This window comes from Lathyrus oleraceus, chromosome 2, assembly GCF_024323335.1.
Source record: "Lathyrus oleraceus cultivar Zhongwan6 chromosome 2, CAAS_Psat_ZW6_1.0, whole genome shotgun sequence".
In the NCBI taxonomy this organism is placed as follows: Eukaryota; Viridiplantae; Streptophyta; class Magnoliopsida; order Fabales; family Fabaceae; genus Lathyrus; species Lathyrus oleraceus.
This window is the reverse complement of record NC_066580.1, coordinates 96,682,679-96,710,203: the sequence shown is the minus strand read 5'-3', so window position 1 is coordinate 96,710,203 and position 27,525 is coordinate 96,682,679.

Below are 27,525 nucleotides of genomic sequence, written 5' to 3'. Positions count from 1 at the left end.
TAAATTCATGATCGTCAAGCTATGGATAAGATAGAGATCAAATAACAAGAGTCGCCGCCACGCTTTTATTGTTTCCAAGGGAAAAAGGAAAAAGTACGAACAAAACCCAAAAAGTAAGAAGTTTTCAAATCAAAACTAATAAAATTTCAGAGATTACAGGTAAGGGGGTTGGTTACACAGAGGGAAGGTGTTAGCACCCAAAGTGTCCTAGGTACTCCTAGGGAGCCTTTTTTGTGTGCATATGTATTTGGTACAAAAATAATGTTTACAAACAAATAGAATGGGGGGATGAGAAAAGAATTCATTAATTATATTTTTTTGTTTGGCAAGACCTTCGGTCTTGTGCCTACGTACCAACATAAAAATGAGGTATCGAAACCTCGTAATTCGTGATACAAATTTAAAAATGGATACATTGTTTTTAATAAAAATTAAGTTTTGAAAGGCACAAAGGCCTAAAAATGGTTTGAATGAGTTAGTTCTTTTTGGCTTTTTAAAAGTTTAAGTCAAGTATAGTTAAGTTTATTTACAAGTTTGATTTAAGAAAAGAAGTTTGAAAATTCAATGGCATAAGGCCAACGTTTCTATCTTTTTACAAAATGGTCAAAGTTTAGAACAAAATAAGTTCAAACAAAGAAGATTTTGAAAAGGGAGGGAGATATTTGGAAATTAAAGAAATGGGGAGACGATTAAGGGACTATCCTATGTACAAAATTTAAAAGTTAAGAGTTGAAAAGATCTGACCAAATGGGTAGCAATCCAATAAACAAGAATGTCAATAGAAACCCAGAATTCCCTTGGACTCCTAGAATCAAGCAACACACAAATGCATAATTATATTATCTTGAAGAGAAAAGGAATCAAATAAAGATAGCCACATCCAAGCTTATCCATCCCATGATCTTCTTCAAAATAGCCCATGTAGCAGATGTATTTCACAAGTCACAGGTTCAAAATAACAGCTTCACAATGATCATGTTGAAGATGAACTCAGAGGGATCTTGAATGATGTAACATATGAAGTTTCAAATTGCAAGCACTTGGTTTCTCAACAAGTTGGGATTTGCCATGTCCTTTAGCACAGGAATCTTGCCTAAGTTCTAAGTCCATTTGTCCAAGATCAAGCTAACAGTCCACACAAAAGTTTTTTAGGGTTTTTGTTGTTATTATGTACATTAATGGTCAAAGACCAAACAAACAAGCAAAGTATATACAAACAAGGAATATCACACAATATGGTCCAAGTGGACAAAGTGAAAATTGCATTAACATAAACAATTAGAATGATATGAACAATGGCAAATAAATAAAGACAAGAATTAAATGATGTTAAAGTAAATAGCTTGAAATTAAAAGTTAGTTGTTAATGAGTTAGAGGTTAGTATTATTTTGCTTTTTGCTTTTGATTCCTAGACATTCTTTGGAGAACACTCAACCCACTTATCACAAGCATGGATCCTTGAACCAAGACATCTTCCAAAGGAAGGAAAAAATGCCAAGTTTCCACACAATACCATGAAAGAGGAGAGACTTACAATCTCACTAACTAGAATGCTATGCCTTTTATGTCACAAATTTAGCGCTCTGTTAAGCAATCGTAATTGGACTTATGTAGAAGTCACAACTATTTGAGGTCGGGCAATAGAATTTTGGTGTTAATGCATGTTAGAGACATAGTATTATGGACTATGCTCATGAAACATACGACACACAAAAAGAATATGCAAAAGGTATGGCCTAATCTCATCCATACTCATGTTAATTTTTCAATCAACTAGCTTTAGAACTTTGAGATATCATAGACCAAATGAGATGAATGCATAAAGAAAGGGAATGAGATGAAGTGGGAGGGTAATAGATGAAAACACAAATTGATCAAAGGAGGACTTTTACCATATTAATATCATCCATTCATTTTGGGAGATGGAACGTACATTCCATCAATCCCCTAAATCCAATGATATTTACTTGACAAAGTCAAATCAACCTTGACCAAGACCCAACAACCAGAGTTAAACACAAACAAGTCATCCAAATTGGTCAACAAAATTATTTGGCATTTATTCAAATTAAAAATACTAAAATAATACATTTAAATTAAATATGGTTTATCAAATTCCTAAAACCTCATCAAAACACCAAATAAGTGGCCATGATATTTATCATAAGTCAAACAAGGTCAAAGGACCTTGGAGAAAAAATTTCATAATTTTTAAAGACTTAAAAGTATTTTTAAACCATTAAAAACAAATGAAAAAAACAATTAAATCATGAAAAATATTAATAATGCTCAAAAAAGTAATTTTAATTCAGAATATTAAAAAGGAAATAATTTGAAATTTTTTTGGGAAACTCTCATATTTTTTGGATCAATATTAAAATTAATATGAATTATTGCAAATAAAGAAATTAAAATGAAGTTCAAATAATCAGAAAAAACGTCGACCACTTGATCTCCCTCATTAATTGAGGTGGCAGATCAAGTGGCCACCAGCGCCCGTTCCATGGTGGACTTGAGTCAACGCGGCACATGCATGGTAATTAGAAATAACACACGAGATTAAAACAATTTAAAATGGATCAATGGCTCTGAACCGTGCCAACACATCACCGGCGTCTAAAGGACGGTCATTTTCTCTGATGACCCTGGTCGGACTGATTCACTCATCACCATCAAAAAAATGAAAAAGGAGGACATGATCTAAAAGAAAAAATGGCGTAGAGCACGAATCTGACCTCAATTTTAACTAACTCCTCACATATAGAAAGATATGAGGAGTTGAATTTTGAGGTATGTCAACTGAGTTGCTTCGATTTGACCTCTAAGCAACTCAATCTTCTAGCCTACCTTGGTAGGGCTTCATACAACCAAAGAATCAATAGAATTGAGCAATATTGAGAGAGAATCGAAGAGATGAAATTTTATGGAAAATACCTTCAATGTAGGTCTGGATTCAACTATTCTTGCCTTGGCTCGTGCATGATCTCACTCAGAATGCTTGCAGAAGTAGAATGAAATGCATAAAACGTCTTGGATCCTTGGAGTTTTGAATATCAAAACAGTGAGATTCAAACTCAATTTCAAGATGAAATTCTCAGGATTATCCTCTCAAATTGAAGGGTTAGGGGCCTAGGATCAAAGCTGGCGCGAATGTGTGTTGAATTCTGAGCATATGGAGCTCTATTTATAGCTCGATCATGTGATATTTGCACCTTCCAAATAACTTTCCAAAATTTGCAATTGATGATGCATGGGTGCATGGGCGTGTACAGGCCCATGAGATCATTGCTTTAGGGCCACAAATGAGTGTGAGAGAGTCTGAAATCAACTTGGATTGCAAGGCAAGTGTACATGGAAACTTGAAGTTTGATCTTTGCCAAATGATGACGCAATGTTCAATCCATGTGCAGCCTATTCAATTCTTATCCAAAGTGGATGAACTTTGACTTTTTGGAAAGGTTAGATCAAGAGGAACAACTTTCATGTTCAACACCTTTTAATTTGAAGCTTGTATCATTATGAATTTTGAGGAGTAAATTTGGAAATTTCAACATGTTGAAATTTTTTCTAAGTGTCTAGCCATATATCTCAATACTCCACCTTGCTTAAATTTTTATGTGAGCTTCAAATGAGAAACGTGTCTTCATCAAAGTTGTAGCTCTTTCAAAGACCTTCAAAATGATCACCAAATTCATGTCATTTGGTTTTTGAAATGATAGAGTTATGCATTTTTGAAGTTTGGAAAAATCACTTGTTCAATGGTATAGGTCAAAAGTGACCTATAATGTAGCCTCATATCACATGCTCATAAAAGTTTAATTAGATTTCACTCCAAACATCAAAGTTGAATTATCCATCTTGAATTTGATTTTGAAACTTGGAAATATTTCTACTCATAAAAATTGAGCAAGTTATGGCCTTGGGAAGTTGAGTTTCAAATTAGGGTTTAGACAAAATGACCTATAATGTTTCAACATATAAAATGATTTTCCAAGCAAAAATAGCTCTTGGTCTCAACATGAAAGTTGTTTGTAATGTCATTTTCATATGTTTAAAATTATAGGATATAGGGTCTAGGGAGACCCACTTTTGATCATATGAATTCATCTGGCCAACCACCATCAACCAACTTGCTAACTTTCAATTCTCTTGACTTTCTAGATTCATTGTAGATCATATATGCATAAGATGATGAATTTTGTAGTGTCCCTTGAGAAATTTGATCAATTGGTGAGATAGCTTGTTGGAGAAGTTACTCAAGATACCTAGTCAAACTAGGGTTTCCAAGGCAAATCACCCTCAAACTCTTGACGAAAACTTGATCAATATGACATGTAGAGATCATTGGGACTCATATATGATGATTGTGACCATCCTTGTATCAATTCATGGTTGTGCTCTTTGTCATGAGGGTCTCAAACCCTAGATGTGAACTTGATAGATCAATGGGATCATGCTCTACCTACAAAAGAGTTAGGCAAATACAAAGACATATTTTTGGTATTTTGGTTAGTAAAATGACAATATACAAGTATGATACAATCACAAAGTGCTTGGTGATCTCTCCCAAAATAAACCTAATGAAAGAGGGGAAAGGAGGATGCCAAGGTATGATCCCAATGCTGATGCTTGTGATATAATTGCATGAGGGATCTTAGGGTCAAAATTTGGGTCTTACAGCTACCCCTATTTAAGGACATTCTAACTGAGGAGGCGAAGGTTAAAATCTTCATGTCGACTCAGTAGAATGGGCTTAAATAATAACACAGAAACAAATTTTGGTCCCTAAGAGACCTCATGATGCAAATGTTATGAATGCGAAAGTAAATTCTTTGTTGGGAAATATTGCTACAAAAGGAAAAGAAATGAGAGAGACTGAAAGTCTGCAAGAGTACAATGCATTCCATAAGGGAAACTCACTGAGGAGACAGAGACTCTGGGGGGAAAGGAATTATGCGTAGGCCAGGCTACGACTTAAAGACTGCTGGGGGGACAAGAGGAATTCCATACAAAATGGAAAGACTCAGTCGGGGAAACAAAACATCTGCAGGGGAAACGAGTAAATCAGAATAACACTGAAGTACTTGAATCATGCAGGAAACGCGATCTCACTAAGGAAATACGCACTCAACTCAACTGGGGAAGAAATAAACTTCAATACAGGAGGAGCAAAAATCTATTATCTACTACCTGTTACTGGGTCAGGAGATAATAAAAATCTAACAGAGGGAACATCCGTCACCGGTTCTGATGAACATATCAAGGATGACTCACTAGGAACCACTAGGAGGGAGTATTCATTACCGGTTACTGGGTAAGAATAGCCTATGCTGGGGAAAACTGCAGAAAATAGGATTTACAACTACCAGTTACTGGGCAGAAGACCAAGGGTGAGAGTATCTGTCATCGGTTAGGATGAACATATCAAGGATAAACTCAACAGGGAAGAAAATCCTTCATCGGTTAGGATCAACATATCAAGGATAGACTTGCCTGGGAAATGTCAAGGAGGATATTCGTCATCAATTAGGATGAACATATCAAGGATAAACCCACTGAACAAAAGGTAGGAATTACATCTCTCAAATGCTGGATAGAATACCGTCAAAGAGAAAATCCGTCACCGGTTAAGATGAACATATCAAGGATAAACTCTGAGAGGGGAGAAAATAGGGATTACATCTATCAGTTACTGGATAGAATACCATGAGAGAGAATCTGTCACTGGTTAAAGTGAACATATCAAGGATCAACTATGCGGAGGGGACAAAAGCAGGATTTACAACTACCGGTTACTGGGTAGAAAACCGCAAAGAGAAAGAAACCTGTCATCGATTAGGATGAACATATCAAGGATTAACTCTCTAGGAAACAAGAATATGGATTACAACTATCTTTTTACTGGGTAGAATACCAAAGGTGAGAATATTCGTCATCGGTTAGGATGAACATATCAAGGATAAACTCAGGCAGGGGAGAGAAAGATATGAGTCACCAGTTAGGATGAACATATCAAGGATATACTTCATGGGAAACAGATCCGCTGGGGACTCTACTTAGAAGAAAAACAGGGATACTTTTGCCATGCTTTGGGTAAGAAGTACCAAACTGCAAACGAAGAAGAATATTACCAGTTACTAGGTAATAAACGCTTAGGAGACTCGAAGCATGTATCTAGGTAGGAGCTAGAAAGAAACAGTCAAACAAGACTCAACCTAACGAGGAAATAGCTCAAGGGGAGTGGTTCCATCCAGATGAACAACTGGGGAGGAAACTGAAGTAATAATCATCCACGAGGAAATAACTCAGTGGGGAAGAGGAGAAAGGTTAAAGTCTTTCTGCCTAAGGGGAAGACGCTCTACAATTGAGGGAGGACAGACAATGGAATTTGTATGGGGATAAAGTACCGCCATACATGGAATGAGAATCTCAAACCAACAAGTTAATCAGATATGAAAATATGCAATTATGAAATTATATGAATGTATATATATATGATGATTATGCTGACAAGAACTATCACAAAGTATACAAAGGTGTCGCAAAGAAATTGAATCCTCGGTACAATCCTCAGTCAATCCACAAGATATGGAGACAACTGTTGGAGAACAGAGAGATCAACGATCCAAAAAGCTCAACCCTACTAGGGAAGGAGGAGATCTGCTGAGGGAAAAAAAAAAGAAATATCATCGAATCTGTGGGGAATTTTAGGTCAACACCACAAAAATGGGAGACAACCCTACAGGGAAATAAACTGCTCAGAAACCAGGAGGAAATTATGATTGGGGAGCAAGTCCAATGGCGATTGGCGGGGAAACCAATGTGATCTACTGGGGAGATCAACCACTTCTGCTGAAGGAACCCATACTCCACTGGGGGAGGGCAGAAACTCTGTCGAGGGGAGACAAGCCGCATGGTACCTGAATCAACCAACTCAGATAGGAAAAAGGAACAAAGCTCCACAGGGTATTCAAAAACTCCACCGAGGAACTGAATCAACACAATCGTCTAGGGATACTCGAAGGGTTAACTGCTTGGGGAACCTCTGATGTTTCACACTCAAGGACTTGTTATCCATCGAAATGATGTTGATATTCCTTTTCAATTGCTATGGAAATTTTTTGCTTTTATATGTTTTAAGAAAAAAGAGATTTTGATTAAAAAATTTAATTTCAAAAATCATCATAATAATATTTAAAACTATTGGCTGAAATAAATAAGAGTTGAAGCAATTGGATTAAAGCTCAACTTTATTTGATAGAATGGTAGTCTGTAAATGACAAGACTCCATAGACTTTTAAAATGTTGAAAATGGTAATTTGCCGAGGAAGATTCTGGCAACTTTGTCATCCCTAGAGGGGTCTGCAATAATTGGGTCGCTGTAGATGTTCCAACAGTTATCCTTAAATCAAAGAAATGTTCATTGTGTTTAAAAACCCTTCTCCCATGCCAAAAGGAGAAGTGATGACATTGTTGGCTCATAAGTACAATGATATTTTCATTCAATAAATTCATGTTAAATGTTTGTTTTTCCAATTATTTTCACTTTTCGCTTTTTGCATGAAATTGTGATCACCATAAAACCTTAAAAAAATAGAAAAAAATCAATCTTTTCATCTGCATAATGATTTGCCTTGCTTGAATTCTAAAATCTCTTTTATATCCAAAATCATTATGCAGGTTGATCAAACCCATTGAACATAATGATCCAACACCATCTCCCAACTTTGAGTTCTCTGTATTTGAGGCGAAAGAAGGTGATGTTGGAGAGATTCCTGACGAGATAACCCGTCTACTTGAACACGAAGAGAAGATCATTCAGTCGGATCTTGAGAATCTGGAGACAGTCAACATGGGGTCTGAAGATTGTGTGCGCGAAGTGAAGATTGGGGCACTCCTAGAGGAATCTATTAAGAAGGGGTTGATTGAGTTGCTACGAGAATACGTCGACGTCTTTGCCTGGTCAAATGAAGACATGCTTGATCTGGATACTGATATCGTGCAACATTTCCTGCCTTTGAAGCCTGAGTGTGTGCCTCTAAAGCAGAAGCTCCAAAGAACTCATCCCGATATGTCAGTGAAGATTAAAGAGGAAGTTCAGAAGCAAATTGATGCCGAGTTTCTGGTGACTTCTATATATCCTCAATGGGTGGCCAATATTGTGCCCGTGCCTAAGAAAGATGGAAAAGTCTGAATGTGTGTGGACTATAGAGACTTGAATAAAGCAAGTCCGAAAGATGATTTCCCTCTACCACACATTGATATGTTGGTAGATAATACAACTAAATTCAATGTCTTTTTGTTTATGGACGGATTTTCCGGATATAACCAGATTAAGATGGCACCCGAGGATATGGAGAAAACAACATTCATCACACCTTGGGGAACATTATGTTATTGAGTGATGCCCTTCGGTTTGAAGAACGTCGGAGCCACGTATCAACGAGCTATGACTACCTTGTTTCACGATATGATGCACAAGGAGATCGAGGTATATGTTGATGATATGATTGCAAAGTCAAGAACGAAGGTTGAACATGTTGAGCATTTGTTGAAGCTTTTTCAGCATTTGAGGAAGTATAAGCTTCGTCTGAATCCTAAGAAGTGTACATTTGGAGTCCATTCCAGCAAGTTATTGGGCTTTATTGTCAGCAAGAGGGGTATTGAAGTTGATCCTACCAAGGTCAAAGCAATACAAGAGATGCTTGCGCCCAAAACTGAGAAGCAAGTCCGAGGTTTTCTTGGCCGCTTGAATTATATTTCCAGATTTATATCCCACATGACTGCTACCTGTGCGCCGATATTCAAGCTCCTTCGGAAAGATCAGTCTCATGATTGGACCGAGGATTGCCAAAAAGCCTTTGACAGTATCAAAGAGTATCTGTCTGAGTCGCCGATTCTGTCTCCACCTGTGGAAGAGAGACCATTGATTATGTATCTGACAGTTGTTGAAGACTGAATGGGTTGTGTCCTTGGTCAGCAAGAAGAATCAGGGAAGAAAGAATATGTTATTTACTACCTGAGTAAGAAGTTCACCGATTGTGAGTCTCGATACTCGATGCTTGAGAAAACATGTTGTGCTTTGGCTTGGGCTGCTAAGCGTTTACGCCAGTATATGTTGAATCATACGACTTGGTTGATATCCAAAATGGATCCAATCAAGTATATCTTTGAGAAGCCTGCTCTAACTGGGAGAAATTCCCTGTTGGCAGATGCGGTTGTCTGAGTATGATATTGAGTATCGAGCTCAGAAGGCAATAAAAGGTAGTATTTTGGCTGACCACTTGGCACAAAACCAATTGAGGATTATCAGTCAGTTCAGTATAACTTCCCAGATTAGGAAATTTTGTATTTGAAAATGAAAGATTGCAATGAGCCTACACTCGATGAAGGGCCAGAACCTGGTTCCCGATGGAGCATGGTGTTCGATGGCGCTGTAAATCAATATGGAAATAGTATTGGGGCAATGATTATTACTCCTCAGGGCACACATTTTCCTTTTACAACAAGGCTAACTTTCAAATGCACGAATAATATGGCTGAGTATGAGGCCTGTATCATGGGATTGGAAGAGTGTATTGATCTTAAGATCAAGCATCTTGATGTTTATGGTGATTCGGCCCTTGTTGTTAATCAGATTAAGGGTGAATGGGAGACGAATCAGCCTGGCCTCATCCCATTTAGAGATTATGCGAGGAGGATTTCAACATTCTTTACTGAGGTTGACTTCCAATATATTCCTCGAGATGAGAATCGGATGGCAGATGCACTTGCTCCGCTTGCTTCAATGGTTGTGGTTAGACTTTGGAATGAGGTTCCCAATATCACTATAATGCGCTTGGACAGACCAGCTCATGTATTTGCAGTAGAGGAGGTGCAAGATGAGAAGCCATGGTATTATGATATCAAGTGTTTTCTTCAAAGCCAGATTTACCCTCTTGGGGCATCTGTGAAAGATAGAAAGACTTTGAGGAGATTATCAGGCAGTTTCTACCTCAATGGCGATGTGCTTTATAAGAGGAATTTTGATATGGTTCTGCTCAGATGCGTAGATAGACACGATGTAGACCTTTTAATGACTGAGGTCCATGAAGGTTCATTTCGTACTCATTCCAATGGACATGCCATGGCTAGGAAGATGTTGAGAGCAGGCTACTATTGGCTGACAATGGAGTCTGATTGCTGCAAATATGTGAAGAAATTCCATAAGTGTCAGATTTATGCGGATAAGATTCATATTCCCCCGACACTCCTGAATGTGATTTCATCACCATGGCCTTTCTCCATGTGGGGAATTGACATGATTGGCATGATAGAGCCGAAAGCATCCAACGGTCACAGGTTTATTCTCGTAGCAATTGATTACTTCACCAAGTGGATTGAAGCGGCGTCACATGCAAACGTGACCAGGCAGGTGGTTGTGAAGTTTATCAAGAATCAACTCATATGCCATTATGGTGTGCCAGATAAGATCATAACTGATAATGGATCTAACTTGAACAACAAGATGATGAAAGAGCTGTGTAGCGAGTTCAAGATAGCACATCATAATTCTTCTCCTTACAAACCCAAGATGAATGGGGCTGTTGAAACCCAAGATGTACGGTACCTTATAAGAAGAATATCAAGAAGATTGTCCAGAAGATGGTTGTTACATACAAAGATTGGCATGAGATGGTGCCATTTGCTTTGCATGGGTACCGTACATCTGTCCGCACTTCAACAGGGGCAACCCCTTTCTCTCTTGTATATGGCATGGAGGCTATACTCCCAGTAGAGGTGGAGATCCCATCAATGAGAGTCTTGATGGAAGCCAAGTTGACTGATGCTGAATGGGTTCAGAGTCGTTATGACCAGCTGAATTTGATAGAAGAGAAGAGATTGACTGCCATGTGCCATGGTCAGTTATATCAGCAAAGGATGAAGAAAGCCTTTCATCAGAAGGTCAAGCCTCGTGTGTTCCAAGAAGGTGACCTTGTGCTCAAGAAAGTTTTCTCTTTCGCGCCCGATTCCAGGGGAAAATGGACTCCAAACTATGAAGGTCCATATGTTGTTAAGAGAGCCTTTTTAGGCGGTGCTTTGATACTTACAATATGGATGGGGAGGATTTCACTCATCCTGTGAATTCAGATGCAGTCAAGAAATACTTCGCGTAAAATAAAAACAGAATAGCTCGCTAAGTTGAAAACCCGAAAGGGCGACTTAGGCAAAAATGAGCGTCTCGGTGGATTGAAAACCCGAAAGGGCGATCCAGGAAAAATTTAGAGACATAAAAAATGAATATATATCCCTCTAGATTGAGTACCTCACCCTGGGGCAATCTAGGCAAAAATTAGGGATTTGGCAAGTAACTGCATCTTGACAAGACTTTGTTCTACAACCGTCATCTGTCAAAGATTCTCGCTCAGTCATTGTCAACTGAAGCTTCAAATACATCGGATTCAGAGTTGGTGGAGAAACGGTCATTATGTTTAATGTAGTCCTTTTCCAATATATATCACCAATTTCAAATTTGTAAAGATCCATGGAGTCTTGCCATTTGAAGACTACCATTCTATCAAATAAATTTGAGCCTTTTATCCAATTATTTGCACTCTTATTTGTTTCTGGTCAAACAAATGTTTTGCATGTTTTAATTGAGAAATATCATTGTTTTAAATAAATAAAATTTTCATAAATTGTTTTTAAACAAAGTGAACATTCCCAATGAGAAAAGGATACTTGGGATGTCTTCTGTGCTCTCCCAAGGATGGTATGATTCCCAAAAGGGTAAGACATTTGTTCATATTCCCAACATTCTTGTATCCTCTTCATTTCCTTTCACGTTGTCTCCTCCGTAGGCATAGAAGAAAGTTGTACCTCCCACCAAATCCCCAGGGAGTTTGGGATCTCTGGGTGTGATCTCAATCTTCTAGATCCCCATTGAGTCTGGATTTAGCATTTGTGTTATCAATTATATGGTTGTCATCCCTTGTGTGGATTGATCTAAAATCCCTTATAGATTGATAAATTGAATATGATAATCCTTCTGAAGGAGTTGGTTTTCCCTCACTTCAAGTAAGAAATTCCCCTCAGAGTGAGCCGGAAATCCCCAGTATAAGCGGAACCACCATCAAACTTGGTTTGTAGCTTTTCCTCTGTGGACTTATCTACTTTTGATCTCCAATAATTTTACTCCTCGACCATCCTCAGTAGGGTTGATCCCACTCTTACTCCCCAGTATGGTCACCATCAGGGTATCTCCAGCAATTGCCTACGGGTAATCCTTGATTCAGTCGTCAGCAGTGTTTCCCTAGTGGAATTGCCTGATCAGAGCCCATTTGTGGTTTCCTCCCGAGCAGAGTGGTTGATGAAGATGTTTATCCTTCCTTCCTCAGCGGAGTAGTGTCCCTTCCTCCTCGGCAGATGTGATTTCTTCAGCAATACAAGAAATGTGGTGACATTGGAACCTTCTGATTGGTGGTTGTTCGCCACAGAGTTTCATCTCCCTCTCCGATAATTTCCCTAGTAGAGTTGCTTCTACGGCGGATTTTATTCGTGTGTGGCTCATGTCCCCAGCTGGAGTGGCTGATTCTCATTGCCCTGCAGAGATCTTTATTTCCTGGTATCTTTTGCCCCCATCAGATTGGATGTTCTCCAGAGGGCCTGGCTTTCTCTCTTGAGATGTAATACCGGATGTTTGTCCATTGACTCTTGGACCTGTTTGTGTTAGATATGTCTGTTTGTCAGCATTCATCATACATAAACTACGCATATATGCATAATCTTAACATTCAGATATTCATGTTGCATTCTTTGCCATAAATCTTTGATTGTTGTCTCCTGCTATTTGGTGATACATATCTTCCCAAAGCAGATCTTTGTGTCTGATCTCCCTACGTAGAGTCAGCCCCATAGGCAGAAAGTGTCTATCCTTTCTTCCATATTCCCCACTGAGTTATGTCCTCGTGGATGATTGTTGTTTCTGTTTCCTTCCAACACATATATTGGGATGGAGTTCTCCCTTGAGTTATATCCTCATTGGGTTGAGTCTTATTTCATTGTGTCTTTCTAGTTTGTTTCTAGACCGACTGCTTTTGTTACTTCCCTGTAGTTTAGATGAATGATTGCTCAGTAACCAGTAATTATCCATCTTTTCCCTGGCGGAGTCTGTGGTTTTCTACCCTTATACCGGTAGTTATAAATCCCATTTTATCCCCTCGCAGAGTTAACCCCATTTTGTTCATCCTAACCGATGACGGTTACTCTTCTGTGGTTTTCTACCTAGTCTTGGTAGATGTAATTCCCTCTTTATTGGTTATCTTTAACCGGTGATATATCTCCTGGATCATTGCCTTTGTCAATGTATCCCCAGCGAGTCATCTTTCAGTTTACCCTTGGTTGGTAATGGTTGTTTCTCCCTTTGATTGGTCATCATTTTATACCCAGTATTCGGTATCCCGATGTCCTTTATTTTCGGTCGATTTATCCTTTATTAACCCAGTAACCGGTTGTGGATAATCTTCCATGCGAGTATATTATCTACGTTCTAACGGTAATAGATAATATCTCATGCGCTCTTTGGTCGAAGTCTTTTGTTCTTCCCCAGTCGAGTAAGATTCGTATCCCCTTTTGCGGAGTCGAATGTCCATCCTGTAATCGAGTTTGCTTTTCAGCCCTCCTTTTGGATGATGAGTGTTTTGGAAATATTACCCAATTCACGCTTGGTTGGTCACGTATTATATGCCCAGTAACCGGTATCCCTGGTGTTCCTTCCTTTTTTGCTCCCTATTATGACTTTTGTCCCCTGTGGAGTCAGATTTCCTGAGTCGAAATATACCTTTTTAGGTCTTCCTCAGATGATTTTGGATGTTTAATATCTCTCACCCTCATACCGGTCTTAGATATTCATTCTCCCCAAGTGTGTTATTCTCTCACCTTCATACCGGTGTTTTGATAACATGTCTCCTTGAGCTTATTACCCAGTAACCGGTAATACCTTACCCCGTTGTTTCCTCTGATGAGTCTTGTTGGACAATTCCCCAGTGAACTCCCTTAGTGGATGTTCCCCATCTGAGTCCGGATTTTCATCCGAAGTATCCTTTGTGGATAGTTTTGCTGTATTGGCATATTCTCCAATACATGCATCTTTGAGTCAGCTCGAGTCCTTCCATTGATTTATTTTCATGGAATCCCTCTCGTGTCTCTCAGCAAGTCTCAAGTCGTGACCTGCTCACGCATTTTATTCCCTCTCCTATCCCCATGGGAGTCCCTAGATTCTTTGTCCCATTGAGGGTATTACTCATATGAATGATCAGTTTCTCCTGATTTCTTTTCTCTTTGTGACCACATATCTCCATAGAGTCTTACCTTTTGCATACATACATTTGCATCATGAGGTCTCTTAGGGACCAAAATTCGTCTCTTTGTTATTATTTAAGCCCATTCTACCTCGTCGAGACGAAGATTTTAACCTTCACTTCTCCGGCTAGAATGACCTTAAATAGGGGCATCTGTAAGCCCCCAATTTTTACCCTAAGATCCTTCATGGCATCATAACATTGCATTTGAATTGCCTCAAGGATCATAAGCACCTTGGCTCCTTACCTTTGGATGGGATCTCTTGTGAGTTGGTTTGGAATCACCAAGCATGCTTGAATTGTATATTATTGCTTTTCTCATTTTATTTACTAACCAAAAGCACAAAAATATGTCACTAACATCTCTTGTTTGTAGCTTGAGCAGTCACAAGGTCCAAAGCTTCTAGGAGATCCTATGTGCATTGATATGGCCAAGAGAAGATGAAAGAAAGCATGACAATGGTCCCCAAAAGCTCTCATCCATCAAATATACCCTAATTCATCTGTTCATCAACTGTGTTTTGCTCATGAAGCAACCTCAACCCATGATCAAATATAATCAAGGTAAGTTATTTAATTAATAATTTTATGCATATTTTAACTTTATTAAGTGTCCTCAATCATCAATTCATCAAGATATGAGGTTTAGACTTGAGAAGTTGATCAGTCAATTCATCTGACTATTTAGAAATACACTGAGACCTAACATTTGATGTGTTTGTCAAATGGAGATGACCCCAAGAGAAACAATGTTCTTAAGGACCATATGAACAACTTTCATGTTCATCAAAAATTGATTTGAAGCTTGGAAGGTCATCATCCATTCCAAGACATTATAGGTCATTTTGACCGAAATTCTAATTTTGGGTCAACTTCCCAAGGACATAATTCCTTCATTTTTCATTATTTTGAGGTGGGATCAAATGAATTGGAAACCTTAAGATCTCTACTTCAAATGTTATGTTGAGCAAAATTTGAAAATCCTAAAAGAAATACATGTGATAATGCAAAACATTATAGGTCACTTTGGTCCAAATGCATTGAAATGTGAAAAAGTCCAACTTCAAGTGCCCATAACGTCTTCATAAAAAATCCAAATTATGCAAAATTAAAGTCCAAATTGATTTTATTGAAAATATCTACAACTTTGATGTTGAAGAGTTTGTCATTTGAAGCTTGCATCATTGAGACAGAAGGACTTGAATTTTGCCAATTTTGAAAATCTCACATGTGCATGTTTTGCACCCTACACTTCATGTCCACTTTTCATCAATTTCCAAGGCTCAAATGGAGTTTTGATCAACATAAAAAATGATCCTTTTGCAAAAACCTTTCCAACCATTACTCATGAGGTGGTGTTTCTATTTTGGACATAGCATTTTTGAAGACTTGAACATAATGGTGCAATTTTGGAAAATTATTTAATTTGCATTTGCATGAGTCATTACCACATAACCTGCAAGTCCAGTTTGCATTTGCTGATGTTCAATTTCCAAATCCAGTTGGAATTGGGCCCTTCATGCGCATGTACAGGCCCATGCATGGAGGCCCTTTCCATTCATGCAAGTTTGTGATCATGCACTTCAGCCATGCCTTGCCTATAAATACAATGAATATGAGCTTAATTTCTGTAGGTGTTTAATTGGCTGCATTGTATGGTAAAACACTAGCTGGATTCTAATGTCTTGACTGATGTCATGACATGGTGTGAAGCTTACTGCAGGATTAGCTAATACAGGATTTATTGAATGTCAAATTGGAGGTGGTGATATTCATCCCTGTCAGCAGATACTGAGGAATAGAATAGTGGGTGTTCTGCTATAACTCAGCATTTAGTTTTAGACTGTTTATCAAGAGGATAACAGACCTGGCATAAGGCCTACTGTCTGGATGTCAAACTGAATGTTATGACATTCATTTACAGCATTTACTGAACAATAGGCAGATTGGTTTTCTGCTACATTTCAGTATACAGCTCAGTCTGCTTATCAAGAGGATAACAGACCTGATGTAAGGCTCTATGTGTGAATGTCAAATTGGAGGTTTTGACATTTATTATTGTACGATGATACTGAAGTATGGACAGATTGGTTATGTACAATACAGCAAATTGTATAGTCTGTTTTCAGGAAAAACAGACTTAGCATATGGTTAATGATTTGGAAGTCAAACTGAATGTTGTGACATTCATTCCTGACAGCATATGTTATATTGTAGGTTGTTTAGTTTTTCTGTTTCAGCATTTTTCTCAGGCTAAAATCCAGGAAACCAACAACCAAGCTACAATTAAGGAACCTAACAAATAGCCTATTTGTTAGCACACTAATATGTGGAAATTAGTTAGAATCCTATGTGGCATTATTTGTGGAGGTCTTGAGATATTTTAGGAACTAAATATGGAGATATTTTAGGAACTAAAAGATTGAAGACCTTGTTTGTAGCAGAAAGTTTCTGCTGATATTTGTAACAGCAAAGAAGAAGTTTGCTGCGATTTCTGAAGGCCCAAATCCAGTTGGGTGATTAGGTTATAAATAGCATATTGTAACCTAGTTTTTGGAAGCCTCTTAGAATGAATTTTTAGGGGCGTGTGTGAGGAAAACCTCCCAATCTGTGGGAAGGTTACCATGTGTTTCTCAGTGTTCAAAACTGAGAGTTTTTGTAACTCAAAGCCTGTAGGCAAGAGTGATTATGTGCTTGAACGAAACTGTGAAGCAAGTTCAAGATGTTTTGGATTACATTGTAATTGTTGTGATAGGAATGGAAACTGGAGGTTTCTATCTAGGAGTTCCTAGGTATATATTGCATTGGGTAGGGATTAAGTGAAGAGTTGTAAACGGGGGAGTTTAACTCTGAATTAATACTGCTGATAGTGGATCTTCTTCCTGGCTTGGTATGCCCCCAGACGTAGGTGATGTTGCACCGAACTGGGTTAACAATTACTTGTGTTTTTACCTTCTGCATGTTATAATTTTGTCTGTTATAAAATAAGGTAAACCTGTAATGCTGTAACAGGTGATGTTCAAGTCAATGTTGAGACATCATGCTGATAACTGTGCAGACTCAACAGAAGTAAGTGCTATGGTTGATCTCTGCTGTGTCTTTGTACCAGATGGACAGAACTGGGTGTTCTTCCATATTATGGTGATATAGTAGCAGATGTCGTGACATCTGTGAATGTGTGCATATCAGTACTGGGTTTGAATTGTATAACTAGCTTGCTGTAGTTGTAGCAATGTTGGATCAGATGTCATAACTTGGAGTAGAACATCTGAAATCTGACTACGCCAGAATTTCAATTTCACTAACCTGAAGGAGCCCCAAATGTTGTGCAATTGAAATCCCACCCTCACACAAAAGGAACTATCTCAATTTTTAGATCTAGAATTCAGTGGCCTCGACTGTTTTCTCAGATCTTAAAGTTCCTAGACCTCTTCGCCTTGGTCCATAGTGTGAACTGTAAGCATTAGCATCAAGAAATTGTGACTCCAAGCCCTGCAAATCAGAGGTTCACCTCACACTTTATTTTCTTCGAATCAGCTTGTATAGTGCTTAATTCTTGTTGTTGTTGTGTTATCTGAAGTCCTCTGCATAGAGGCAACACTATTGAGCTTTCAATTTTCAAAAATCATGAAGTTCATTTGAACACCACAGATCTTCCATCTCTGATTTCTCTCAATGTAGAAATCTAGAGTGGATTTGGTTGGTACAGGGGTGATGTACATCACCCCAGCTCTCGATTGATGTCTGGATCGTGTCTTTTGGTTAACATTTGATTCTCTGCAAATTTGGACTTGGCCGGAAGTTGGCCGTAGAAGACGGTGGCGCTGGCCATCGTCTGGTCTCCAGATTGGATATGAGTCGTCCATCTCAGTTTCCAGATCTAATCCCATGCGTCCAACGTTATGACTTTTTTATTGGCAAGGTGCGTTTCAGTTCACCAAGGCACATGGTAGGCGTGCGCTTCCTGCCCTCATGATTTGTCAGCTCAATTAATGAGCTCAGATCAAACGGTCCACGCATTTTCCTATTTTCTAATTTCTGATTTTAATTCTTTTATTTCTTTTTTAAAAATTCATAACTCCTTCATTATTGGTCCAAAAAATATGAGACAAATTTAATTTTTCTCCTTTTAATTTCTACTTTCTAAAAATCATTTTTAATATTTTTTATTTTATCATTTGATATTTTTTTTGTAATTTTCTTTTTTCTGGTATTTTTAATTCATTTAAAATAGTTTTTGATATCCAAAAAAATACAAAAATATTTTTCCAACCTCTTTGAATGATGATAGATCTATGAAAAATATTCTCATCAATTTATTAATTGATTTGAGATTTATTTGAGATTTTAGTTCAATTAGGTTATTTTTATGCATTTTTAATTGATTTTAAATAGTTTCTGACTTCTAAAAATGCTGAAATTTTTTGTCAAACTTTGTTTGACCTTGTTGCACTTGGGATAATTCACTTGGACTTTTCAAAGTTGATTTGAAGTGAGTTTGGAGTTTGACCTTTCTTTATTATTTTAATTCAAGTTTATTTTTAATATTGAAAAATACCAAAAATATTTTATTTGTTTCTTGACTTCTAATCTTCATTTTGCTTCTGTTTTCTATTGTTTGACCTTGATCTTCTCTATCTTTGGTCAATGCTTGTTGATTATCTCATTCCATTTCTATTAATGTACTTTAATTCTCCATCTTCTTTTTCTTTTTCTTCTTTTTCTTTTTTGATCAATGAGTTAAAGATTGGTGGTAAGCATTGATACATGGAGGTTTAATCTTCCTTGATTCAAATCTAATTCATCTTGATCATGGATCAAGTGAATGGCTTTGCATTAAGGATAGGTTGCTTCCTAATCATGCAAAGAACCTAAATCAATACAAGATCATTTCTCATCTTCTTTTTGGCATGGCAAGTTGTAGGAGTTTGGTTCACTAATCAAAATCTCTAACTTGTGTTGTTGGCTACATTATTATTGACCGGCCTCAGATAGTTGTGACTTCTACATAAGTCCAATTACGGTTGCTTAACATAGCGCTAAATTGCCTTATGACACACTAACTCTGACACTAACCATTAACCATTAACATTTAATTCTTGCGCTTTACATTTATGCAATTTACTATTCTTGTACATATTATTCATTTGCTTTTGCTCTTTGCTCACTTGAGCACATGTTTATGTTAATGCAATTTGCCTTTTGCTCACTTGAGCACATAATTGTATATATATTATTGTGCTTGTGTTTTGTTTTGATTGTTGTGGACCAAATGCAAAAATGGACAAATGGACTTAGTTTCTAGGACATTCCCTATGCAAAATTGGAGTAAAATGCCTAATGTTGAAGATGGATTAGAAGGACCAAATCTCTAAACTCAATCTTGTCCATTCTTGATTTACTTCATAGAACTCTTTGATGTGTGTGGTTTTGTGTTAGGGAATCCTATTTGAGCCAAATTGAACAACCATTTCCATGTTCATCCAAAGTGAAAGATACAAGAGCCATTGGGGATCTTCTAAGAGCTTGTTTGATTATGTTGATTGCTTGAGCTTACACTTATTTTACTTGCATATTCCAAAGGATGGGAGCTACTTGGATCATCAATATGATCTCAAGAGAGGAACTCCATTTGTGGTCTTGTTTCTTATCCTTCATCTCTTGTATGATTAGGACTTTAGCCATTCTTCTTCTTCCCTCCACTCTAACCCAAGCCAAAACTTTTTGTGCAAACATTAATACTTCTTTTTAAACATTAGAAACCTAAGCATTATGCTTTTGATTTTCAAACTTTCTTTTCATAACACTTATTTTGAATTGAACCTTTAAGTCAACTTTGACCATATTTTGTAAATACTTTTCATTGCTAAATATAACTCATTCAAATACTTTTGTGGTTTCAATGGCCACTTTCTTATTCAAAAACTTTTCATAACCTTTAGCTATTAGGTTTGAGTTATCCTTGAGGTATATGTAATACTCACCTATATCCTTAGTGATGGACAATGAGTCTTCCATGCTTATTATAGGGTTAACCCCTCACTAGCATGTTGAAGCTATCCTCACATGGTGGATTTGTGGTTTTAGGTTGAGTTTTCTCCCTTGGATAACAAAAGACCTTAAGGGTTTTTGACCAATCAATTCACCAACTTGTTGTGAGATTTTTACCCCGAACTACGAGGTTTTGATCCTAATCTTTTTTAAGATGGTACGTAGGCAATGGGTTTATCCATCCAAACACAAATTGTAAATAACTTGTATATTCTTTTATCATCTCTTCAATCATGTTTGCACAAATAAATTTTTCACAAAATACCAACCTTGCAACAAGTGTGAAAAGGGCTCCCTAGGAGTACCTAGGATGTTTTGGGTGCCTAAAACCTTCCCATTGCATAACCAACCCCCTTACCTAGATCTCTGACATTTTTACTAGTTTTTGATTCGATAAAACTTTTAGGTTTTTGTTCGCTTTCTAACCATTCCTTTGGATAAATAGAAGTGCAGTGGCGACTCGACTTGTATGGTTTACCTTGGATTTAGTCAATATCTCTAATGGTAACGAATACCCCGCTACACATACGATGTCGCTTCAACCCATTTTGTGAAGTAGTCAATTGCCACCAAAATGAAACGATGTCCATTCGAAGCTTTGGGCTCAATCATCCTAATCATATCAATTCCCCACATGGAGAAGGGCCATGGGGAAAAGATAACATTCAATAGTGTCGGAGGAACATGAATCTTATCAGCATAAATTTGACACTTGTGGCATTTCTTCACAAACTTGCAACAGTCAGATTCCATTGTGAGCCAATAGTAACCTGGTCGCAACATCTTCTTCGCCATTGCATGTCCATTGGAGTGAGTACCAAAGGAACCTTCGTGCACTTCGGTCATCAACAAGTCTGCTTCATGTCTATCCACGCATCTGAGCAAAACCATGTCGAAGTTTCTCTTGTATAGTATATCACCATTTAAGTAGAAATTACCGGCTAATCTTCTCAAAGTATTCTTATCTTTCAAAGATGCCCCAGGCGGGTAAATCTGACTTTGGAGGAAACATTTGAGGTCGTAATACCACACTTTCTCGTCTTTAACTTCTTCAACAGCAAAGACATGAGTTGGCCTATCAAGACGCATCAAAGACAAATTGGGAACTTCATTTCAATACTTTACCACAATCATTGATGCCAATGTTGCAAGAGCATCTGCCATCCGATTTTCATCTCGAGGGATATGATGAAACTCAACCTTTGTAAAGAAAGTTGAAATCCTCCTCGCATAATCTCCATATGGTATTAGACCAGGTTGATTTGTCTCCCATTCACCTTTGATCTGATTCACAACCAAAGTCGAATCACCGAAGACATCCAAATACTTTATTCTGAGTTTCATGGCCTCTTCAAGCCCCATAATGCAAGCTTCATATTCTGCCATATTGTTTGTACACTTGAAAGTCAATTTAGTTGTAAATGGTAGATGCGTGCCTTGAGGAGTAATAATCACTGCCCCAATGCCATTTCCATATTAATTAATAGCTCCATCAAATACCATGCCCCAACGGGAACCAGGTTCTGGCCCTTCTTCAAGCAATGGCTCATCACAATCTTTCATTTTCAAGTACAAAATCTCTTCATCCGGAAAATCATACTACACTGACTAATAATCTTCAATCGGTTGGTGAGCCAAATGGTCAGCAAAGATACGACCTTTGATCGCTTTCTGAGATCGGTACTCGATATCATATTCTGATAACAACATCTGCCAACGGGCAATTCTCCCAGTTAAGGCAGGCTTTTCAAATATATACTTGCTTGGATCCATTTTCGATATCAACCAAGTGGTATGATTCAACATATACTGACGCAAACACTTAGCAGCCCAAGCCAATGCGCAACAAGTTTTCTCAAGCATAGAATACCGAGTCTCACAGTCGGTGAACTTCTTACTGAGGTAGTAAATTCCAAATTCTTTCTTTCGAGTCTCGTCTTGCTGACCAAGAACACAACCCATACTATCTTCGAGCACAGTCAAATACATGATCAATGGTCTTCCTTCAACAGGTGGAGACAAAATCGGAGGTTCAAGCATATATTCTTTGATACTATCAAAAGCTTTCTGGCAATCTTCGGTCCAATCACAAGACTGATCTTTCCAAAGAAGCTTGAATATAGGCGCACATGTGGCAGTCATGTGGGAAATGAATCTGGAAATATAATTCAAGCGGCCGAGAAAACCTCTGACTTGCTTGTCAGTTTTAGGCGCAGGCATATCTTGTATTGCTTTGACCTTGGCAGGATTAACTTCAATACCCTTCTCGCTGACAATAAAGCTCAACAACTTACCAGACCGAACACCAAAAGTACATTTATTGGGTTTTAAGCGGAGTTTATATTTCCTCAAACGCTGGAATAGCTTCAACAAATGCTCAACATGTTCCTCCTAATCAATTGATTTAGCAATCATGTCATCAACATATACTTTGATCTCTTTATGCATCGTATCATGAAAGAGAGTGGTCATTGCTCTTTGGTAAGCTGCACCAGCATTCTTTAGACCGAAAGGCATCACTCTATAACAGAATGTTCCCCAAGGTGTAATGAATGTGGTCTTCTCCATATCTTCGGGTGCCATCTTGATCTGATTATATCCGGAAAATGCATCCATAAACGAAAAGACTTTGAATTTAGCAGTATTGTCTACCAACATATTGATGTGTGGCAGAGGGAAATCATCTTTCGGACTGGCTTTATTCAAATCTCTATAGTTAACACACATGCAGACTTTTCCATCTTTCTTCGGCACTGGCACAATATTGGCCACCCATTGCGGATACTCAGCAGTTACAAGGAAACCGACATCAATCTGCTTCTGCACTTCCTCTTTGATCTTCACAGCCATATCAGGATGCGTTCTTCTCAACTTCTGCTTGACTGGCGGGCATTCTGGCTTCAACGGCAATTTATGCTCCACAATCTAAGAATCCAAACCAGGCATGTCTTGATAGGATGAAGCAAACACATCTGAATACTCTCGAAGAAGATCAATCAACCCCTTCTTGACTTCTGGAGACAGTCGAGACCCAATCTTGACTTCCTTCACATCCTCCTCGGAACCCAAATTGACTAACTCGACCTACTCTTCGAACAACAAAATGGTCTTTTCATCTTGCTCAAGAAGACGAGATAATTCATCACTCACTTCTACATCACTTTCCTCCTCGACCTCAAACACAGGGAATTTCAAATTTGAAGAAGGAGAAGGATCATTGTATTCAATGGGGTTAGGAACTGTAACAACCCAATTTTAGTAATTATTTCTTATATTACTATTATTATATTTTATTTTATTTATTTGGAGTGTTAAGTAATTAATTGGTTGTTAAGTAGTATAATAATCGATTATATTAATTAATTTGGTGTGTTAATTAATTATTTAGCTGATATGAGATATAATGAATAATGGAATTAAATAACTTGGTGTGTATATTGAGTTGGTTTGATTTATTTGAACTAATTAGAGATATTTAAATATTAGGTCTTATTGGGACTATTAATTAAATTAGAGGTATCATGCTTTAAGCCCAAATAGAATAGTAGTATATAAGAGGCGAGGAGAGTGAGAATTAGGATTCATTTGATCATTTGACAACAATAGAGAAAGAGAAGAGGAAAAGTAAGGAGAATGGGGAAGAACAAGAGGGAAACTAGGGTTTCCAGAAAATTGAAGAGGTAAGGGGGGAATCCTTATTATTATGGGTTAGTATGATTGGGTCAATGGGTAGAAGTATGTTTAGCTTAAAATCCCTAATTTTGTATGGTTGTTTGAAATTGTTAGGTTTTGATGAGTATTCTTGATTTGTGGTGATTTGATTGTGTTAAAACTGCAAATTAACGTTATATACTTAGAGTATTGTATAAGTTATAATTTTCTGAACGTTTGGCTTTTTACGGAATCGAAATCGGAGGTCCGAAAGTCCTCCAACGATGAAAAACGCAGAAAATTCTGCATTCTGTTTTGTGTTAACGCGGGAATAGCATTTTGTTTTTGCGTTAACCGGTTAACCAAAAGCATTAACCGATTAACACTGTTGAAAACCTGTTAGAAATTGTGTTCTGTTTTGCGTTAACCGATTAACCAAAAGCGTTAACTGGTTAACACTGTTGAAATCTGCCAGGAAGTGTATTCTGTTTTGTGTTAACCGATTAACCAAAAGCATTAACCAGTTAACACTGTTTGAAAAGTGAAAAAATTGAGATTTTAAATGTTGTATTCATTTTGGAATGAAATCTAAGTGTGCGTATTTGATAATTAGCCTATATTTGTGAATGATATATTATTATGAATGTGTATATGTACCATTGGTGGATAATTCATAGAGTTGAATTATGGTGATATGTGGAATGTTAAGATGGTAGAGATGATCTTAATTGCATATGTGTTGGTATTTGTACATTCATTAATGGCATGGTCGGCTTCATAGTGGAAGCGGTGAAACTGTGGGTTCACATGGTATTAGACGTTGATCCTTGAATGGAAATAGGTGTAGCAGACGTTGATCCTTAATTGGAAATAGGCGTGGTGGCTTTGATCTTGTCCGGATCGGAAGCGTGGCTTGGATTCTAGATATTGAATCGGAAAGCGGTGAAACGTTGGATTCACATTGAGGTACCGCATGCATAGAGTCACATGTCTTGCATTGAGTCACATTAGAGTTATGTGATAATTGAATGTATGCATTGATGTGATTGTGGGGTGTGTATGAGATATGGTAATTGAATTTGGTGATGTTTGGATACATAATTTGGCAAAATATGTGATTATGTGATAATTGTAGTTATGTGTATATTTGGGAATATAATGTTGGATTTGAATATTATACTCCTTGAGTTTGATGGATGTTGAAACATGTGAAATAAATGTTAGTTAATATTATTGACATGGTTATACAAGGTGTGATGAATTCCGTTAATTGTTGATTTAATTATTGTGCCTTATTATACTTCTTCATAATGATTTGAATTCTCACCCTTTATGTTTGAATGTTGCCTTTACATGGGCATCGTGCAGATACTCAGGAGTAGTATTGCTGAAGTAAGTGGAAGATAGCTCATTCGAGGTTTAGCCGGAGAGCTTCCGTATTCTAGTTCGGAGACTAGGTAGTGAGTCAATGCTCTGGTCATGTAACATGGGGTAGATTAGTAGTATTGAACTTATATCTTATTTGGATATGCATTATGTTATTACTTATGAACATGTTTATTTGCAATTGCTGTTGAGAGGCCGTAGTGCCAAATAGTCTGGATATGGTCTTCTTTTATCTTGAAGAGATTATTGAGAGATGATCATGGTATGGGACATGGATCATTTTATGAAATGCATGAGTATTCATTATTTTCCGCTGCGAATGCATATTCCTGAATATTCATGATAATTGAAATGTGTCATTTTAAATGACCAGGTGTATTGTATAATGATGATGAATGGTGTTTGGTTTTTGAAAGCTTTTAGTTTTTGAAAACGTCGATGTGACGCCCTTTGGTTTATATGCGGGCTTATTTACAGGAACCAACCTGCATAATGATTTGATATTTTGATTTTAGATAAGTGAATTTGTGACCAAATATTATGTAGATGGACAATTATATTGTTTATTTATGTTTTTTGTGATTACCATTTTCAAAATAAAGCAAAAAGTAAAAATAAACACCATATATGTGGATGAATAGAATTAATTTTATTGATGATCAATTTGAAAATGCCCAAACAATGCTCACTTCTCCCTTAGGCACGGGAGAAGGATTTTAAAACATATAAAAGCAATTACTTAGATCGATACAAAATAACAGGAATATCAACAGCAGTCCAATTGTTGGAAGCCTTTCCATGCGTCACAAAATTGGTGCAGTCTTCCTCTTCGTCATCCTCTAGCATAACAGCTAAGTGTTGTTTATTGCCATGAATGAACCCTCCGCTACGGAAGCTAAGTTGCATATCTTCAGACCTCGCATTTGATGAACCTTTCTGGAATCCTAAATCGGTTCTGCCTTTGTTGTCGGAGACCTCTACCATGCGCCCCCACTGATCAACATTGCCTTCTTCCACAATCTTCTTGGCATCTTTCAATGAGGACAAAGGTGCCCTAACTCTCTTTTCAGTAGCAACAGACAAGGCTTGGAATGGAGTTCCAACCTCATCCTTAGCTTCGACATAAGATAAAGATGACAAGTGGCTAACCAACAACGCTTTCTCTCCACCAACCATCACTAGCTTTGCCATTCTTTACAAATTGGAGCTTCTGGTGCAAAGTTGAAGTAACAACTCCTGCCTCATGGATCCATGGCCTTCCCAACAAGAAACTGTAGGCCGGGTGGACATCCATTACTTGAAAAGTAATTTGAAAATCACTCGGACCTATCTTAACTAGAAGGTCCACTTCACCAATAACCGTTTTGCACGAACCATCAAAAGCTTTGACGATTACGCCGCTATACCTCATAGGCGCTCCTTGGTAAGATAACTTTGACAGAGCTGACTTTGGAAGCACATTTAGTGATGAACCGTTGTCAACAAGCACATTTGACAAAGCATCCTCTTTGCAATTCATGAAAATATGCAAAGCCAGATTATGATTTTTGCCCTCCTCAAGGAGCTATTCATCACAGAATCTTGTTCCAGAACTCTCTACAGTGCTTCTCTACAATGCAAAGATCGAATTGATCCACTGTAACATCATGTTCTACAAAATCTTGTTCCAGAACTCTCTACTGTGCTTCTCTGTGCGCTTCAGAATTCATGAGCTTAGAAAACACTGAGATCTTTGAGGGGGTTTGGAGCAGCTGCTCCACCATATTAAACTCGCTTCTTTTGATTAACCGAAGTACCTCATCATCATAATTGGGTTTCAAATTGCTAGATTCACCAGACTTACCTTTTGAAAAGCCATATGGGTCTTCAACAGGCACTTCCACCTTCTTACTCACAACTGATTCTTCTTTATCCTTTGGGAACACCGACCCAAACACTCGACCACTGTGGGTCACCTTAGCAACATCAACGATTCTCACTACTGAACTAGTCATAGTTAACGGGACCTCTTGACCATCATTCATCATTGTAGCATTATACTGATACGACACAACTTTATCAGATGAATACGGGGCTGAGCCTGCTAACCGTATTACC